This window comes from Zootoca vivipara, chromosome 1, assembly GCF_963506605.1.
Source record: "Zootoca vivipara chromosome 1, rZooViv1.1, whole genome shotgun sequence".
NCBI classification, from domain to species: Eukaryota; Metazoa; Chordata; class Lepidosauria; order Squamata; family Lacertidae; genus Zootoca; species Zootoca vivipara.
Genome location: NC_083276.1, coordinates 79,806,539 through 79,826,609, shown reverse-complemented (window position 1 = coordinate 79,826,609; position 20,071 = coordinate 79,806,539). Strand labels below are relative to the sequence as shown.

General features: G+C 41.7%; 1 protein-coding gene across 12 annotated transcripts in view; it reads left to right on the top strand.

Annotated features, from left to right (window-relative positions):
• DAGLA (diacylglycerol lipase alpha) overlaps positions 1 to 20,071 on the top strand; it is a 94,210-nt gene that overhangs the window by 33,021 nt on the left and 41,118 nt on the right. For 7 of the 12 annotated variants that reach the window (XM_060276967.1, XM_060276969.1, XM_035123605.2 and 4 more), the window contains one exon: positions 19,295 to 19,415. The exons of 3 other annotated variants lie outside the window; for them this stretch is intronic. The gene's annotated coding sequence lies outside the window, so the exon portion shown is untranslated. Of the gene's footprint in view, positions 1 to 5,524; positions 17,478 to 19,294; positions 19,416 to 20,071 lie in introns of those variants that run through there. 2 more of the 12 variants (XM_060276979.1, XM_035123624.2) reach the window with 2 other exon arrangements.

The window sequence follows — 20,071 nt, the reverse complement described above, 5'->3', positions numbered from 1 at the left end:
AAATGATGTTTATCTTGTTGGGGTTGCTTTGGGATTCTTCATTTATATTGAAGGAGAACAAGGGCAAGTTGGCCATAAGCTAGAATGATCCCAAAAGCTTCTTTAGGTGCATACAGAGACTTGACTTTTGACTTTTTCCTCACCCAGTAGCAACCCATGCTACCCCCAAACCTTAGGTTGGGGAACCCTCAGAACAGATTTAGGGGGTGCATGGAGGGAGAAGAGAGGGAGAGGAGGTTGTGCAAGGAAAATCCTTGCACTGATGCAACCATGGCCTTAGGGCTGCACTGATACTACGTCTGGTGTTTAAGCTTAGTGACTGAATCTCTAGAGTACTTAGCCACAGGAGTACTGTACCACATTTTTTAAAGCAGCAAGGAGACAGACGGTGACTTTATCAAAATGGTCCCGGGCTATGCCTTGAACTACAAAATAGCATCAGCACCATGGATTGGATTGGTACCCCTCATTATTTCTCCTGGACTCTGCAACCATCTTCTGAGGCCCTTCTTTGTGTGCTTCCTCCACAAGAGGTCCAGAGGGCAGCAACATGAGAATGGGCATTTTCTGTGGTGGCTCCCTGCTTTGGGAGTGCTCTCCCCAGAGAGGCTCATCTGGTGCCTTCATTGCATATATTTATGGGAATGTTAGGGATGTGGATTAGGATATATTATTAGATAGATCCTATCCAAGCTTGTGTTAGCAAGCTTCCAATATCAGCAGAGTGACATTCCCCTTTTGTGCGCAGCAAAGCATGTGCGTTAGATTCGCTAGAATCTCTATAACAATATTACACTTTATAGTTCAATATTACACTTCCTGGCAAAGGTCCCCTTTGTCCCTCTTAAAAGAAATACACAACACAGTGTTTATAAAATAAGATAGAGTTTACTTACAGTTTCATCCTGAGTTACAGCATAATCTCAGAAAGGCAGGCTTGCTTAGAAAAGTTACAAGTACTTATATATCTAGAGACTACTTAGTAAAGTAAGACTCCATTTGGTCTCACTCTTGGCTGCAGGCCTAGAGTGAGAACCATGCTAACTGGAGATTCTCTGAAGATGTGTTCCCATCGAAGGAGGAAGTAGCTAAGAGAGAGAGTGATTGCAGGCTAGGGCTTATCTAATCCAACTCATTTGCATGTCTGAGGGAACAGGAACTGACCTGTAGTCAGGTGTCTCTCCAGGTGAGTTCCTGTTAGTGGACACTCTAGGAACTGTTGTGACTTGTCTGCCCCAGTGTTCCATCCCACAAACCCCTTCTCAGGCAATTCACAACATTCATTACATACAAAACAAAACATAAGCAACTTTATTCAACCACCCAAGAGTCCCAGCTTGACACGCAGGTTCTGGAAACTCTGTCTTGGCAGGGGTTTTGTTAGGATGTCTGCTGTCATCTCTGAAGTGCAGCAGTATGACAGTTCGACAAGTCCATCTTGTATCATCTGGCGAACGTAGTGGAACCTGACCCCAATGTGTTTTGAGCGTGCTAGGAACTTCTCACTCTGCGCCAGCTTTAGACAGCTTTGGTTGTCCTCCAGCAGGCTTATAGGTTCCTTTCTCTCCACGCCAAAGTCTGTTAGGAGTTGGTCCAGCCAGGAAATCTCTCTGCACGCTTCTGTAGCCGCAACATATTCCGATTCTGTAGACGATAAAGCTATACATTTCTGTTTATAACTGCCCCATGTAATAGCTCCGCCCCCATACATAAAGACATGCCCGCTTGTGGATTTATAATCAGAATTATCACCCGCCCAGTCAGCATCAGTGTACCCAATGAGCTTAGGGTCACTGACAGCTGGTAACTTTAATTTACAATCCATTGTACCCTTAAGATATCGAACCACCCTCTTCACACCAACCCAATCATGCTCAGTGGGACTACTCACTTTCCTGCTGAGAATCCCTACTGCATTGGCTAAATCAGGTCTGCATGTGGTAACTAAATACAAAAGTTTACCAATTGCTGAACGATACTCTGTGTTGTTTGGCAGCAGCTTCGAATCCTCTTGGTTCTTTAAGAAGTCTGTAGCCATCGGGGTGTCGACGGGTTTTGCATCCTGCAATTGCATACTCTCCAACAGTTCAATTATCTTTTGCTTTTGATTAAGTAGAAATGAACCATCCTGTTCTCTTTCCACTTGAATCCCAAGGTAATACTCAACTGGTCCTAATTCTTTCACTTGCACTTCCTTGTTGAGGTGCTGGACTACATTTTTATAATCCCTGTCATTTGACGTTGCGATTAAAAGGTCGTCAACGAAGGCAAGAATATAAGAAAATTGTCCATTACTCTGCTTAGTGTACAAACACTTGTCAGCTTCACCTTGCTTGTACCCAAGTTTCACCAGCATTCCATGCAATTTCAAGTTCCAGGCTCTGGCTGCTTGTTTTAAACCATACAGTCCCTTTTGAAGCTTGCAAACCAAATGTGCCTCATTTGGCTTTATAAAACCTTTAGGCTGCTTCATGTAAATTTCTTCAGAAATTTCCCCATGCAAAAACGCAGTAGCTATATCGATGTGTTTCACCTCCATCCCTTTAGATGCTGCGATGCTTAAAAGTAATCTTACGCTACTGTATCTCACTGTCGGTGCAAAGACTTGGTCATAGTCGTGGCCATATTGCTGTGAAAAACCTTGTGCCACTAGTCTTGCTTTGTAACGTTGCACCTCCCCTTCTGAACCCCTTTTAACCTTGAACACCCATTTGCTCCCAATTGCTTTCTTACCAGCAGGTAATTTTGTGAGTGTCCAGGTCTTGTTCTTGTGCAGTGCGTCAATCTCCTCCTGCGCGGCTTTCCTCCAGAGACTGGCTTCGGTGGCTGGCATCTGCTCTACCTCTTCCCAAGTGGAAGGTTCTGGTGGAGACGCTGACCCTGCAAAGTAGGACAGTCGTAGTGGCGGAACGCCCTTGTTGGTTCTGGATGAGCATCTGACCTCTGGTTGTGCAACCGCATCAGCATCCTCATCCTCCTCCAACGCTGGCATGTCCACGTACAGCTCCTCCTCTTCGTCTCTGGTGCCGCCAGGGGTCTGGACCTCTGCGTCTTCTGGGGTGTCGCCTGTAGGGGGTGTTGTGACACTAGAAGGTATATTAGTTCCTTGTGCTAAAGGAAAACTTATAAACTCTTCATCTGGTGACTCTCTAGAACAGTCAATAACAGTGTTCTTTGTATCAAACTTTCCTAGTTCATCAAAATGAACCACATGGTATGGGTCTACTCTGCCACTCTTTGGATCTAGAACTCTATATCCCTTTCCTCCAGGAGCATATCCAACCAGAATACCTGCTTTTGCTCTGGAGTCAAGCTTGTGTCTGCGCTCTTTGGGCACGTGGTAATAACAGACACTTCCAAACACACGTATGTGCTGCAGACTTGGGACTCTCCCGTGCCAAAGTTCAAATGGTGTGCGTTCTGCACCCTTTGTAGGCAATCTGTTTTGCAAATAAATCGCCGTATTCGCCGCTTCACCCCATAGCTTCTGTGACAAGTTGGCCTCTTTTAACATGCACCTTGTCATCTCCATAATAGACCTAAACTTTCTCTCAGCAATGGAGTTCTGTTGAGGCGTGTAAGCAACTGTAGTTACATGTGCTATGCCTTCTTGTGCCATGATGGCCTTCATCTGCCGTGAGCAAAACTCTCCACCATTATCCGAAATTAAGGTGGAAGGAGCTCTCTGGAATTTGTTCTTCACCATGTTTAAGTACAGTTTGAACAATTCCGGTGTCTGACTCTTTTCCTCTAGAAAATATCCAACACAATATCTTGAGAAGTCATCTATAAATATCAGAATGTACTTATTGTTTCCTAGGGAAGGTACATTCAGCGGACCACATAGGTCAGTATGAACAGTGTCCATGACTTTTGTGCTTCTCTTCTCTGTACAACGTGGGAAGGAAGGCTTGACTGCCTTTTCAGTTATGCAAGTTGTACAGTTTGGCATTGGTGTACTGCAATTCTTTACCTGTAGACCTTTTACCAGATTTTCCTTCTGCATTTTCAGGATAAGGTTGGTATCCCTGTGTCCAAGCCTTTTGTGCCAGAGTTCCAGATCTGGTTGATCCTTTCTGCTGGGTTGTGCGACCCTTGCAGACTCATTCTCTGAAATATCAATCTCATACACATCATTGATTAGTTTGGCTTGAATAAACACTTCACCATCTTTTATCACATTGCATTGTCCATTTTTAAATATAATTTCAAAACCTTTCTTGTCCAAGCTAGACACACTTATTAGATTACAGTTCAGCTTTGGTGCATACTTAACATTACTCACTGTAGTATCAAAAGACTCATTGTTCACTTTGAAATTCAAGTTCAAAGATCCTGCACCTATTGACTTTATAACATTTCCATCAGCAATTTCAATTTCAGACTGTTTATTATTGTCTATTTCATTGAAATATTCCCTTTTATAACAGAAGTGGCTGCTTGCTGCACTGTCCAGAAGCCACTTATTGCGCTTTCCTTCACAGCTCTGGAAAGCTACATTTCTTTCTTGCAATATCATTGCACGCCCACGACCCCCCTTCTTTTCGCCTTTTGGTGGAAAGGGGCGGGATTTATTCCTAGGTGCCCGGCATTCCTTCGCCATGTGCCCTTTTAAATTGCAGTTAAAGCAAATTATTTCCTTTGGCGTTTGTCTGGACCTTTGAAAATGCTTGGAAGCATAATTAGTGTCCTTTCTCCCTGTATTCCTTTCTGAAGAATCAAGGTAATCTCTGCATTCCTCTCTCAAATGATCAATCAGTTCTTCAAAAGTCAGGTCCCTTTTGTGATCCATGCAACTCTTGAATGAACTGAAGCTTGGTCCTAGAGATGCTATCAAAAATGAAACCTTTGTTTCTTCATCAAGGGCTTTAGGAGTAAGATCAATCCTCTGAACAATTTCACTAAATTTGCTGATATGGTCAGTGAATTCTTCTCTTGAATTCATCCTCAGCGCAGTTAATTTGCTCATCAAATTCCTGTAGGAGTTCTTAGTAGATGCTCCATACCTGCGCTCAATATCTTTTAAGATTTTAGCTGCATCATCTTTGCTATTAACTGATGTTAGATGCCTGTTGCGAAGTCCACTCAAAATTATGTATCTGGCCTCGCTGTTCATGCGTTTCCAAGTTGCTATCTTGGCTAAATCCTCTGCTGTTGTGCCAGTAGGCATAGGATTTTCAATGGCATCCAAAACATTCCTTGCATCTAAAAATGCTATCAGGCGTTGTTTCCAAAATACATAATTGTCATCATCTAGAGCCATGAATCCTGGCTTAACTCCACTATCAAAATCTGCAAAAGCCATCTTGGAATCTCAAAATTCTAAAAATTTCTCAAAATTCAAAAATTTGCCAAAAATTCCAAAATCAAAATCTCTAAAAATATCTCAAAATGCAAAATAATCTTCACTGCCTCTGAGTTCTCAGTGCTGTAAACTCTGAGGGAGGGGAGGGGTAGCTAATCCCCTAGGCACACTGGATAACAATAGACCATGTGCTTACCAGGAAGTTCTAACTGAAAAAATCCTACTCAGTTCAAAATCACAATCCAAAGCAATCCTTCAAAAAATACACAAAAATACGCAGTCCTGGGCCGTAATAACCCTTTATGGGAATGTTAGGGATGTGGATTAGGATATATTATTAGATAGATCCTATCCAAGCTTGTGTTAGCAAGCTTCCAATATCAGCAGAGTGACATTCCCCTTTTGTGCGCAGCAAAGCATGTGCGTTAGATTCGCTAGAATCTCTATAACAATATTACACTTTATAGTTCAATATTACACTTCCTGGCAAAGGTCCCCTTTGTCCCTCTTAAAAGAAATACACAACACAGTGTTTATAAAATAAGATAGAGTTTACTTACAGTTTCATCCTGAGTTACAGCATAATCTCAGAAAGGCAGGCTTGCTTAGAAAAGTTACAAGTACTTATATATCTAGAGACTACTTAGTAAAGTAAGACTCCATTTGGTCTCACTCTTGGCTGCAGGCCTAGAGTGAGAACCATGCTAACTGGAGATTCTCTGAAGATGTGTTCCCATCGAAGGAGGAAGTAGCTAAGAGAGAGAGTGATTGCAGGCTAGGGCTTATCTAATCCAACTCATTTGCATGTCTGAGGGAACAGGAACTGACCTGTAGTCAGGTGTCTCTCCAGGTGAGTTCCTGTTAGTGGACACTCTAGGAACTGTTGTGACTTGTCTGCCCCAGTGTTCCATCCCACAATATTTAGGTGCCAGTCAAAAATATCCCTCTTCTCACAGGCCTTTGTCCAATTAAACAATCTATGGCCTTTAAAACTTTATGGGGGGATTGTTGTTACTATATTATGTATTTTTGTGTTTTTATATTGTAAACTGCCCTGTGATCTTTGAATGAAGGGCAGTATTGAAATTTAATTAAAAATATAATAAATAAAATATAGTCCTGTTACTCATAATACTTTACCTCTGTAGAACAGGAAGTAAGAGAGCTTCTCTCTGGTCACTGACTACAAACAGTTATTGGCTTTCATATTCAGCCAAAATTCATGGGTGCCTGCAGTTGATAAAGGAAGCCAAGCAGAGACAGTGTGCAGCAAAGATTTAGGGCAGTTGTCGATTCTTGACTTTGGTGTAAGAGATAAAGAGGTTTGGAAAAAATATATTCCACTGGCTGCTGCAGAGTATTACAGTGCTCTGAACTATATAACGAGAGAGGATCTGGGAATTGAAAGATATTTTTAAAAATTGGGTTATCTAATTAAATAATTAGACTAGAAACAGCTTCTAATTTTCTCCAGCAATCTTCCTTGTGTAGAGAACATAAGGGGTGATTTGAAAAGCACATTCTGTGTGATAGAAAGACAAGTCACAGTTACATTGAGGACCCTGTTACATGGGCTTATGCAGAAGGTAAGTGCATGCAGATTATGTGCTTGCTGTACATTTGTGCACAATGTACTGTGTGTGGGTGTTGAGTAGGAGGCGTATATGCTGGGTGTTTGGGAGTGTAGTCATTAGAGAGTCTGTGTGCAAAGAGAGAAGCCATTTAGCTCTGGGTTGCTGCATGTGTGATTTAAATGTGACACAGACTTGCAGACATTAAGCTTATTTTGCATGCATAGAAAAAGAATCCGCATCTTGACATTTCCTCCTTGCTTCTGTGTTTTCAGCTTGTCCATGATATTACTGATCTACTTCTTTTTTCTATCTTGCAAAATATATAAACTATGAGCATGACAGAGTGGAAGAAAGCCGGTAACAGTAGGCTAAGATTGTGAAGGTAGTTTATTTCATCTAAAAAAATTATCCTGTATCTTAAATAAACCAAATTGTCTGCAAAAATTAGAAAATGCAATAAAATCTGCATAAACAGTAAGAATATGATTACTGTAAGTGCCTAATACTAGTTAATTTAGCTTTAAATTTAGTCTAAATCAACATTAAAAATAATGAAAAGATCTATGGAAAAGAGCATTCCCACCCACCCGTCCCCATCCCTGTAAAAGCAGGCAGTCACATTCATACTAACTTCCATAGAGAGGCAGTTATATAACCTAGAGGACAGTACCATGTGTCTTTAGAGATGCTGGCTCCAAGCTGTTTAGGGCTTTTTAGGTTATAAATCAACACTTTAAATTGGGACTGGAACTGAAAAGGCAGCCTGTATAGTTCAAACAAACAAAAAAACCTCATGTATCTCTGCTGCCTGTTTCTGTGAAGAGCTTGGGCCTAGGAAAGAAAGTGGCCTCTAGGTATACCTTCTTCCCTCTTGCGAGAGCATTCTTAATGCTGAAATAAGAATACTGCTTGCATTGTCTCACTTGTTGGGTCTGTACCTAGTCTCCAAGATAGAGTGCAAAGTAAAAAATTGGATTGCAGTATCCAGTAAATATTTTTCTGGCTGCTTTGTGAGACAAAACTTTATTCTCCAGGGCCTGTAATTTAAGCCAAAGTATTTCCTTTGTTCTTAGTTTTGCTTCATGTCCTTGGGCCAAACAATGACGTGAAATCACATTGATGGCTTAAAAGTTTAAGTGTGGAAAAACCTGTTTGCTAATCTGAAGAATGAAACCACCCCATACTGCTAACTGCACTAGATATGAATCATTAATATATATGGTTAGACAATACTAGATTTCACTTTTCCCCCCCTTATCTTTGATGATGATGATGATGATGATGAAAGGAAGACACGCATTGTAGATCAAGCAAAACAATGACAGGTTGAAACAACAATTCTGTACCTCAATCCTTTGAGAATATCAAATGACTTCTTGTTTCCCTTGAAAATAGACCCAATGTAAATTCTTTTGTTTGCATCAGAGACAAACGATACTGCATGAAAGCATTCAGAGTTTTGTGAAAACCTCCCATGTCTATGTGCAGATGTTCATAGATGTGCATTCTCATAGGGGTGCACAGCACATGTCCTTTCCTTGATACAGTGTTGGATACTTTGGCATTTAAACACTGTTTCCTTAATGCTCTATGGAGAATATTCTGTGGTGATTCTATGCAGGCTACATTAGTGGCGGGCTGAAAGAAAACTGACTTTAAAAAGTAATGTTCCCTAGAATTCTGTGGTGATTCTATGCAGGCTACATTAGTGGCGGGCTGAAAGAAAACTGACTTTAAAAAATAAAGTTACCTAGAATTTAGGATGGACTAAAAGGACACCTCACAAAATATTGAAAAAATAAATTCAGATTCCTGTCTATGATAGTGGCTGCACAAACTGTAGCTTAGCTAAAAGACTAGACCCAGAAATGAATGGATTGATGTTGTTAATGAAGATATATTGTAGAAACAGTTGTAACTGGAAAGTGGCACGTGCTGGCAATAGCATGGATGTCCTCCTTCAGAACATGTCATGTAATAATAGATTACCATTGAGATATTTTCAAGTTCTTTGATGTCAAGAAATGTTGCCTTGTGGCAGTATGCACTTAGAAGTAGAAGCTTGTTTCACTAAGCTAGAATCCAGCATGAAAAGAATGGAACTGATTTCATAATAATTTCGACAGTTTAATGATTTACAGCTGCAATCATGACCTCACTTATCTAGGAGTAAGCTTTATTGAATTCAGTAGGACTTACTTCTGAGTAGACATAGCTAGGATTGACTCATAAGGCTGCTATCCAGTGTACAATGCAATTCAGAGTAAATCCTTTTGAATTTTGTGTTGCTTATTTATGAACAAACAGGCATATAATTGTGGTGTGTGCATAGGAAACTACATACGGTAGTATTTCATACCTATAAAGTATATTGTCTAATATTTCCCCCATGAACCTCTTTGTAAGGATTTTAGCATTGATATCACACAAAATTGCTTTTATCTGGAAGCTTACCTTAGTTTATTTTTAAGAGAACAGCAATTGAAGATTTAAGTTCAGATATAACCGTGATGCATTGGAGCTTACTGTAACTGTAAGGAATTTTGGAGGTGTAAATTCATTTGGAGTGAGGAATGTACTCAGGTAAATTCCAAGTTGGAAGTAACATGATGTTATCACCTATAAATGGAAAACATTGTAGCTTAGGAGTTACCTTCATATGCACGAAAGTTGGTTCATATCTACAACAACAGAAATCTGCAGGAATGGTCTACAAAGGATATAGTCAATTACATTCAGACTTTAAATCAGGGTGAAGAAACTGTGGCCCTCCAGATGTTGTTGTTTCAGCTCTTTCCACCACCAAACATGGCCAATGGTCAGGAATGAAGGGAGTTGTGTTCCTTTGTTGCAGGTCTACCGCAGAGGTGGTGAACTGGATCTGGCTGGCAGGCCAGATTTTTTACTACCTCTAGCCCTCACAGGCCAAATTTAGCAGGTGGTGGGTTCGTTCACCTGTCAATCCCTTGACTTCACTACGACATCAGGTGATGGGGCACTTTGGAGTCCCACCATACAGGACTGATTGTAGATGCTCCAAAGTTTTTGCAAGCCCATTCAAGGATTGGCTGGTGCCAAAACAAACAAACAAACAAAAAACAGAGAAACTAACACGGAGAAGAAGTCAGATTATATCATTTCATGTTCCTCAGGCAATAGGAGTTTCTACTCTAAAGGAGTCATACGTTTTCTTTAGAAGGATATTATCTGCAGTTGAGATATATTTCAGTCTCTTGGTTTATATATTATATAAACACATTATTGACATACATTAAAGTTATATTATTTGAGAATTGTTTTCAGATGGAATAGTTTTATGTAGGATGCTTATTCCAGTAAGACTATGATTCAGGTTGCCATTTTAAAAACATACAATAGTACAGAGTGAGTTTGATTATCATTAGACTTTTAGTAATACCGAATTCTGGACTCAGTACTACTTCTACTGAAGATAAAGTCATTCTTTTTAGAATTAATTGCCATATTCCTTGAATCATCATCTCTCGTTGGATTTGAACTCAGTTTAAGCATTACTACTCTCCATGTGCTTATTTTTCATTTCTCAAATAGCTTTGGGAGTTAAGAAGCATGTTCTGACTAGTTCTCTGAGAGCTGTTGGCAGTGGTTTGCTGCTAATGTTTTAGCAGGGTGGGTGGGTGTTTCTCTTACCCACACCACCTCTGGCTGCATTTTTGTTTGTTCTTTAAGAAGGGGGTAGGGAACCAGAGCTCCTAATAGTTTGTTTTCCTTCTTTTTTTGGAAAAAGTTTCCTCACAAGCACAGCTGAGAATTTAGGCAACACCATTGGCAAACAGATCTATTAAGTGCACTTGCTGGGAATGTTTATCTATGTTATTTCTGAAAAATATGCTGAGGGTATTGATAGTATAGCACTCTGTTCGGCTTGTGTAATTTGCAGAGGAGGTTAGTCAAGGCATTATTGGTGGGTGTGCAAGTCTGGGGACGTCTTCTTACAGAAGATGGATTTTAAAATGCTTGTTGCTTAGTGCCATCTGGTGTATTTTCAGTTTAATTTGAACTTGACAGGAATTAGACAGAAGGTTCAGTCATAGACAAGGAAAGCACTCTAGTTTTTTTCAGGAATGAGATAGAACCTCTAAAATACCTTGCCTTGGCCATCACCAAAGAGTACAAAATTGTAAGAGGATAATGAAATACTAAAATCACCAGGGCTATACTTCAGTGAGTGACATTTTTCAGCCTCCATTTATGCTTATTATCAGTTCTGAAGAGGAAGTAAGAAACATAAAGAGGCCTGTGGCTTGGATTTGAATTTTCAAAATTTCCTTATACAATCCATACAGGTAGGAATCTAAAAGGAAGTGAGAGGGGAAGGAAGGGGGGCAAATAATGATTCTCATTCCTTTTACCCACAATAGTTAAATTGTTGGACAAGGGCTCAGATAAAACTTTTTCTTAGCCAAATAGCACCCCCATAGTTCTTGTAAAAGGGCTGAAACCACCATCCTGCCCTTGAAGCAAGTGTTGGGAGGAGGGCACTGAGCTGTGCCAAAGTAGCATACTGTCTGTGAACCCAACTCTCCTCTCTCAGTTGTGGAGGTGAAAGGAGGGTTCAGCCTCCCTTTGCCTCTGAAGTGACCGTGGATGGAGGAGACATTTGAGTAGATCTAGAGAATGTGATGCTGCAACTCAAGAGCTCTCAGGATGTGTGTTAATAGCTTACCTAGTGTCATCTTACCTGGTGGCTCCTAGTGTTAACTAAGTGGGAAACAAGCTATACTCACTTTCTGCTCCACTAGCACTATTATCCTTTCTCTCCAGGCCCATCACTGATTGAGTGGCAGGCATTTGTTCTCCTCTCCTGCCTTCTTTCTGTAAGTATTCTACAAGTATACAGTACTGTTGGCAGAGGCTGTCTCCTACCCTGCCATTCTCCTCCCTCTTTTGGTCTTCTGGACATATGTCTTTGGACATACCACTTTAGAAATAGGTTTTCCCAGTCCAGGATTTCCCCACAAAGGAAGCTCCAGCAGTAATATATGAGCGAGCCCATATTTTTTCCACTCATATTGTAAACACACTGACATTTTGTTTTGTAGCTGTTTCAGGCTTCCATTTTCCATTCACATCAGGAGAACAATTACCCAGTACTCCTGATACTTAGCTTCATCCTTCCTCTATGGTCTAATGGCCATGGGCAATCAGAGCAAGAAATTGATTTGAGAAAGCACACCACCTAATTTCACAGTGACATTTCTTCAAAGATGATGCCCAAGATTCTGAAAGAGAAGCTCATTTTTTAGATCAGCTATAGGTTAGAAAGCCCTTCCCAGCAAGCTGAAGACATTTTCTAAGGATGACATCACATCCTCCAAGGAAGAACAATCTCCAGATTGTGAAGATGCACGTTCTGAGACAGAAAGAGCTCTATTCATAGGCTTTAAAATAGCAGCCTGAAGATTGATGATGTTTTATACATGTTATAATTGCTGGTTTCCGCTTGAATTGGGCATGCTAAGTGCATGCCATCTGGAGTATTTGTAGTCAGGCTGATAAAGATTGGAGGTTCAGCCATAAACGTGTCTTATCTGGCAAGCTTGTAATGTGGAGGGCAGGGGGCACAAAATGTACATTCCTTTTGTAAAAATGAGATCCAGGGGCTTCTTGTTAAATAAACAAACAAACTATAATAATACATTTCCAGTTTATCAAGGCTATGTTAAAAAAACACCCTGTGTACCTCCAAATTTCCAGCAGGTTGTAGAAGTGGACACACTTATGAAATTATTGTTTTTCATAAAGTGCATCCTGACAAAGAAAAGTACAACAACGATAGTAGAGGACATGTTTTTCATGCAGAAAGTCCCAGTTTCAATCCCTGGTTTCTCCAAGTAGGGATAGGAAAGACTATTGCTTGGAACTCTGGAAAGCTGCTGTCAGTAAGTGTTGATGGTGCTCAGCTAAATGGACTTATGGTCTGCTTTGTTTATAATGCAGCTTCTTATGGTCCTCCTAGCCAGTACCACAATGGCTAGCAATTGAGTTTTCTTTGGGTGCAACATTCATATATAAATTCAATAAATAAACAATAAATAATAAATTTCAGGTTCAGACATTGCACTAAGCTAACCCCTTCACAGTTTGCTTGCACCTTGCATGAAGGAAGGAGCGAAGCAGTCTCTGGCTGCATTCATCAGCTAGTATACACCTTGTGTACCTTATGGCTTATGGTTTAGTGTTACATGTGAAACTGAAGGGGAAAAAACAGCTGGACATCTCCCTATCCATTTGGACTCTTAGGTGAATTCTCTGTCCTCAGTACTAACCTCATGTAGACACTTACAGAAATGACCACGCTGCCTAATTAGGTTGGAATTACCCTCCCCCTTTATTTCAGCTACTGGTTTTTCTCTGCCCTTCCTTATTACTCACCCCATCCTTCATCGGGCTTTGCATAATTAGCATTTTAAAACTTCATACAACTATTCTTGTCAAACAAATAAAAACTTTGAAAGGACTGCATTGGTGAGGGGTGCTGAATCTTTTTCTTCCTACAACTTCCTTAAGTCACTATTCTCTGTTCCTAGCTCACTTCCACAATTAGAGAAGAGCGGCTGAAGTAACTGACTATAGAGTGTTGGGATGCCGGAGTGTAGCTCTCTCTCCTTAAAGTACATTAAAGTTAAAGCAAGACCTTACATACGCCCCTCTTTTTTGTGAATGAGGCAGATATGTGAATCATGGCTCCAACATGCCCAGTTTGGCTCTACTTACAGTGGCTGCGTGGCATAACAGCATTAAGGTGGAGTATATGAAGTTATTTTTAAAACTCCAGGACAGTTTTGCCAGCACTTTGCAACATGAAGCTTGAATTATTTTGTGGGTGGTTTTCCATTTTCTGAAAAGGGGAGTCCTAATAAATGATTAAGAAAAGGGACATTCATGGACTGGTCTGATCGTATTTACGTGTTATACAACCCTCTTATTGCTGCATCAAAATAATACGGCTGGCCATTTCTAGTTAGCAGGTGGTCCAGCCACCACAGGGTTGACAGAGCTGTCGGTTTGTTATGCCTTAAAATATGTCACATTCAGCTTAATGTCTGATCTGTGGGTGGAAATGGCAAATGCATCAGGAGAGCAAATCACTTAAAACCACAGATGTCTCTAGCATGCTGTCACTCTCTAGCTTTGTGTAATTGTTGGCACCACAGTGGAGCAATGGTTTGGACACTTTGGTTTGGCTTTCTGTGGTCTGTTACTGGAGGAGTATGCAAAGTACACAAGGGGTCATGCAGGTCTCACTTCTTCCCTTTGGCTACAAATGTGTGCATCAGCCTTGGCTGCATATATGCAGCCTCTGGTCATATAATTGCTGGTACCATTATTCTGCTGTTTGGGGTGGGGAAAGACCCCCTTGCTCAGCTCCCTCTCTTGAACAGTTCATCAGGACTGCCACACAGTTTGATGCACACAGCCATAGCAACTGAGCAGGGGAAGGAACCACAAGCACAGCAGATGCTTGTGAGCATGGTTCCTCAACCAGAAGCCTGCCTCCACCTACGCCTCTATGCATACAAACATAATTCTATTTGTATACCACCTTTCTGCAAGTCAAGGCGACTTACAACATGAAAAAATACACAACTACAACATAACAAAAATAGTTAGAAAAATAGTTAGAAACAATAAATTAAACATTAAAAATACACAACCAAACTGAACAATTGCCACATAAACTACAATATCTAAAATAAAGATACAAAAAACCAACAGCAACAGGTCCCCCCAACAAAAAGCCCCAGCCCAAGAGCCTGTTCATCAGCGTCAGTTTCTGTACCTGTAGTGAGTTAAAGCCCCACCCTCTGAGGAAAGGTGGGGAAAGGCCTGCAAGGCAGGGAGCAGGTCTTCCAGGACTCACAGCCATTGTCTGCACTGCGGTGAAGATACCACTGAAAGTAGCATTAGCATCTGATTCTATTTGTAACTCACAATTTTTCTCCTGTCACTGATTTGCCTCTGCTCCATTTCCTGGTTGGTTTGCATGAAAGAAGTGGCCACACTCTGATAATGTGTTGTGGTAAACCTCATGCTCACATGTTACACATATACCCCCTTTCCTCCACCCGCAAGAGGAGGAGATTGACAGCTTCCAGTTATTATTTGGAAACAACCCGTTCCCTGCTTCTGTTCCAAACCTCAAACAGAAGCTTTAATTCTCTTCCCCTTGTGCACAAAGAAGGAAAGAAGAGGAAGGAAAGCCTGTAAGACTAAAACTTGCTATGCTGCATTCTGAATGAAACCTGTATATTTGTAAAGATAGTGCTTGTTTATATTTGGGGGAATCCGTTCACTGTATCAGTCATCCTGTCTATGTTCTATTGGTCCTTACTCATGATCGAAGTCCTTTTTAAAAATAAAAAGTTGAGTTTGGATGCAGTCACCCATTGCACTCAAAAACTGTCCCAATGAAGGGGAAGCCCTATAGGGCTTGGGTGAAGCTATAACAATTTTCAGAAACTTGAGCAAAACAAGAGTCTACTTCATCAAATGTTTGAAGTGATAAGTTGGCAGGTGTTAACACATGGATGTAGAGGAAAAAAATCTATAATGAGGTCATTGGGAAATGAAATGTAAAAAGTATAGGCTTTGACCATTTTTATTCCATTACACATGTTAACTTATGACAGGTTGTTTGCATTATCATCAGCACTGCTTTGTCAATGATCACTGTACTTATTTTACATACCTTTAAGCTTTAACGTAATTGTCATAGCCTTTTTTGCATTTCATTTCCCTCTGACCTAACTGTTTACATTTTTTTCTATATACGTACCTGACAGCTTAGGTCTTAGGATAAAACCTCATGCATCTAATGAAGTTGACTCTGGTCCATGGAATCTTATGCCATAATAAATGTGTTAAAACCTAAGGTGTCACAAATCTCTCTTGTTTATTTTGAAGTTGGTGATTGAGTTGAAGGTTTAACATATTTCTGGCTCTGACTGCTTCTTTCTTCAGAATCTCTAGGTTATTGACTGAAGGAAGAGAGCCCACCAACTCAAGGGAGTTAGATTATATTGTACAAAGGTGTCATTTATATCCTTTTCCCTCCTCTTCCCTCAATGTATGCTCATCCACCCACACTATAAGCTGTGTTTCACACATTCTCACATCTTGCTGCCACAATATTCTTTCTCCTCTCACAGATACACAAATACCACCTGATCTTCCTTCCACATGCACCTATTCAACAAACTCCCCCTCACATAATGACCATATTCTCTTTCACACAAACATATACCCTGTTTCTCATATTTTAAGACATACCCATAAAATAAGCCATAGCAGGATTTTTAAGCATTCAAGGAATATAAGCCATACCCTGAAAATAAGACATAGTGATAGGCGCAGCAGCAATGCTGGCCGTGGCAGGAGGAGGAGGAAAAAAATAAGACATCCCTTGAAAATAAGCCATAGTGTGTTTTTTTGAGGAAAGAATAAATATAAGACGTGTCTTATAATATGAGAAACACGGTACATGTGCACTCTACATCTCTCACTCAACTGCTGCTCACGGCAGGCAAATTGCAAGGTGGACATGTCATTTTATGAGTTTTAGATTCACATTTTTTGGTAATTTTAAAACAGGACATGTGGTTTGGGAATGGATGTTTGTTATTGTTTTTGTCATTGTGAATCAGTACAGTGGTACCTCGGGTTGCGGACCTGATCCGTTCCGCAACCCAAGTGGCTGGGTGGGAGCAGGGCACGGAGGGTTCCATGCCCTGTCACTGCATGGCGCTTGAACGGCCACCCTTCAGTGGTGGGGATGGGGCGAGTGCAGAGGACTTACTCTGTGCTCCCCCAGCCCCTGCCACTGACGGGTGAGCACTCACATGCCGGGTGGGGGCAAGGTGGTGGGGATGCACTTTACCCTCTGGGCCCCGCTTCTGCCCAGCGGGCCAGGGCCAGCTCGTCATCGGGTGAGCAGGTGCTTTTGTCCCGGGTGGGAGGACAGAGGGTGGAGAGCATTCTCCATGCTCTGTCCCCATCAAGTGCTTGAGTGCCTGCCCACCAGCTGACAGGCGGGGGCTCGAGTGCCTGGCGGGGCATGGAGTGTGCTCTTCACCCTGCCCAGCTCACGGGGCCCGTCCATCAGCTGGTGGGCAGGAGCGAAGCTGGGCACAGAGGGTGAAGAACACCCTCTGTGCTCACCCAGGGGGCTCGCATGCCAGGCACATGCTGGGGTGGGGGCTCCTGGTTTGCCCTCCCCAAGATTCTGCGCCTGGGGCCACAGCCCCCCACTACACCACTAAGTCAGACCACTGGCTCATCAATTCTAGTATTGTTTACTCCAGGGTGTTAGGCAGACATCTTCATACAACTTGAGCTCTTTTGATTTGAGATGCTGAGAACTCAACCTGAGGCCATTCTAATGGAGAAAAGAACTCACAACATTGAGCTACGTGAAATAGTGCACTAATTCTAAGACATCTGGAAACCCAAATGAAAACTTGGGAATAGGAGTTGCAGCTGCACTGTGTTTGTTGTGATGGGGCAAGGTGACAGCAAGGTCAGTGGACCTCTGAATTGATAGCAGTGCCATTCCACAGGTGAGCACACACCTGCTAGATGCTGCCACCACAAACCCACAGCTCACCCATCTTGCTGCAGCCTCTCTTTGCTCCATCCTTGTCCTAGCAAGGGCACTTCTGCTGTTCCTCCCCTTCATGAGCTGCTGTTGGCTGCTTTGAACCCACAGTGTAGCACTGTATCTCCCTTCCTTAGGAATGAGTAGCTTTGGGCTGGTGTGCATACCTAAGGGCTGCATATGGTGTCTCTTATATCTAATGGGATATGCATAAGCCAATTTCCGTTTCTTCCTGCTGTGCTCAGCTTCTGTATGTACTGTGCTTCAGCAGCGAATGCCAGATCTAGTAGCATTGTGGATTTAACTAAATCTCCCTAGTTTTATCTGAAAACTTGTGACTTTATCTGAAATCTTGTGGCCTCATTCTTGTTCTATAAACTAAGCCTTAACCCTCCAGATGTATATTCTGCAGTGCTCCTTCCCCACTCCCTGCTACATCCTTGTGTCACAAAGAATTAGAGCCAAACTATATGTTACATTAAGCACACTATTTAAAAATGTGATTAGGACTCCTCAGTTCTCTTTCCTATCAAAAAGTAGCCATGGTGTGCGTGTCTTAGTCGTATCATATTAGGACTGCAGCATTTGCCCTGTCCTAGCTTGGCTGAAGGCTCCCAGGGAAGGCAGTGGCACTTACTGAAAGGAATAGGGAAGGCCAGGAGACCATGGCAAGGGTTTGCTGGAAATCACTCCAGGAGAATGGTTGTTCTCAGCAGCATGCAGAGACCTTATGAACGCTGACTGCTTTGGACCTGGTATTAATCCCACCCCCTCTAAGGAACTGTCTGTTTCTTAAATGGCCATTGCCTGAATCTGCAGCTGCTGGCTCTTATGGCACAGGAGTAGTGGAGACTGCATTTAAGTCAGGGGTTGCCTTCTGAGTATGAGGAGTTAGGTGAATCCTGGAATGGGGGATGATGCCTCCCTAGGTGATGCCTCCCCTCCTTCTGATTCTTCCTTTGAGCCAGAGAGAGAATTGAGACTAGAGAACATGACTGTGTGGGAGAGATGGGGTTATCTTCCTCCCCACTATAGTCCTGATACAGATTGGGCTGCTGACAGCTACTTTAGGTTAGGTTAGGAAAGGAAAGTGGCAGCCCTAGTTGTACATTTAAATATTATGCTTAACAGAGCATGTAGTGGAGCCCTCCACAGCTAAAGCAGCATGTGAGAGGAGATCTTTCACTCTTCGACTAAGAAGATGGCCCCTCCTGTGTGCCTCTTGTTTACAGAATATTAAAGAAGCAGCCAAAGGTCCAAAGCCTTTTCAGCCTTTTGCTCCTATAGTTCTGTCTCTGATGTAATCTGTTGCAGGGAAAGAGGATTTCTGATATTTAGGAAGGATTTAGAGTGTTCCAAAGTCATTTACAGTGCACTCAGTTGCTCTGATTTGTCTAGTGAAAGAGGTGCTGCTTCTCTGGTGCTGCACTTGCTTTCTGAGAGCATTCTGTGTCCCTTGGTGTTTCTCTCATGAGTGACATTGTGTGCTCTCATTCTCAGTCCTTCCTCCCATAATTCATAAGTCTCCTGAGAGCAGGAAATGAGGTCACTTCCTTCTAGAGTGAGACCAAAATGTAGAAAGAGGTGGGGGGGGAGTCCTGATTCACAATTTTTTTGCTTGAAGTAGCTTCAGTTGAATAAATGATGGTTGTGTCTTGGAGGGAGGGACCTGTTGTGATGGAGGTAGTGTTGATGCTGCTGCTGCTGGGGATGCGGATGACTGGCTTTGTTGGCAGACAGTCACCAAGCTGTTTTTTCCCTCCTGCTTGGGGTTTTCAGTGGTGCCAGGGCGAGTATGCTGATTCCTCCTTCACTCATGAAGACTCCGTCCATGGACACGGGCTATCCCAAGAAAGCTTCTTGGGACAGAAGAATGTGCTTCTACTGGACTACATGCTATGTAAGCATATTTTATTCACACACACTCCAGTTTCCATTTGAGCCTGGGAACCCAGTTTGTGTAACAATGCACTTGAGACATTTTAAATGCATTTCTGTGCAAATAAATGCCTTCCCATGACTTCATAAATGCATGCTCTAATCCAGGTGTAAAGTCCTTTTCAAACACTTGGTAATCCTTTACTGTTTTAAGTAGTCAGGACATGTACTCATCATCACAGCAAATTAGTTAATTTATACAATTTGACTGCACTATTCTACACAATCGGAGAAGATAAGGTGTGGTAACATATTATTTCCCATTTTTTTAATGCATGCATGTTGAAGAATTGGGATTCTAATGTGTGTTAGTGATTATGAGTACAAGAGTTACTGTATTCCAGGCTACTTAATTAATCTAGAGTAACATGATATGATACCTTCTTTTTGCTTTCTTCCTGGACTCATAATTTCAGGTCCAGTGATTTTGAGTACATCTACCAATTCCTGATTTTTGAACCACTCAAATAAAAAACATGAATGATCTGCCTCTTAACTTTCAGGATAACATACTTTTTCCATTTTCTGCCTGTGTACCAGATGCTTTTTCATTCTCAGTTGCTACTGTTCTTACTCTTGACTTCAACACTATCTTCAATAGTTTGGAGAAAAGCAGGT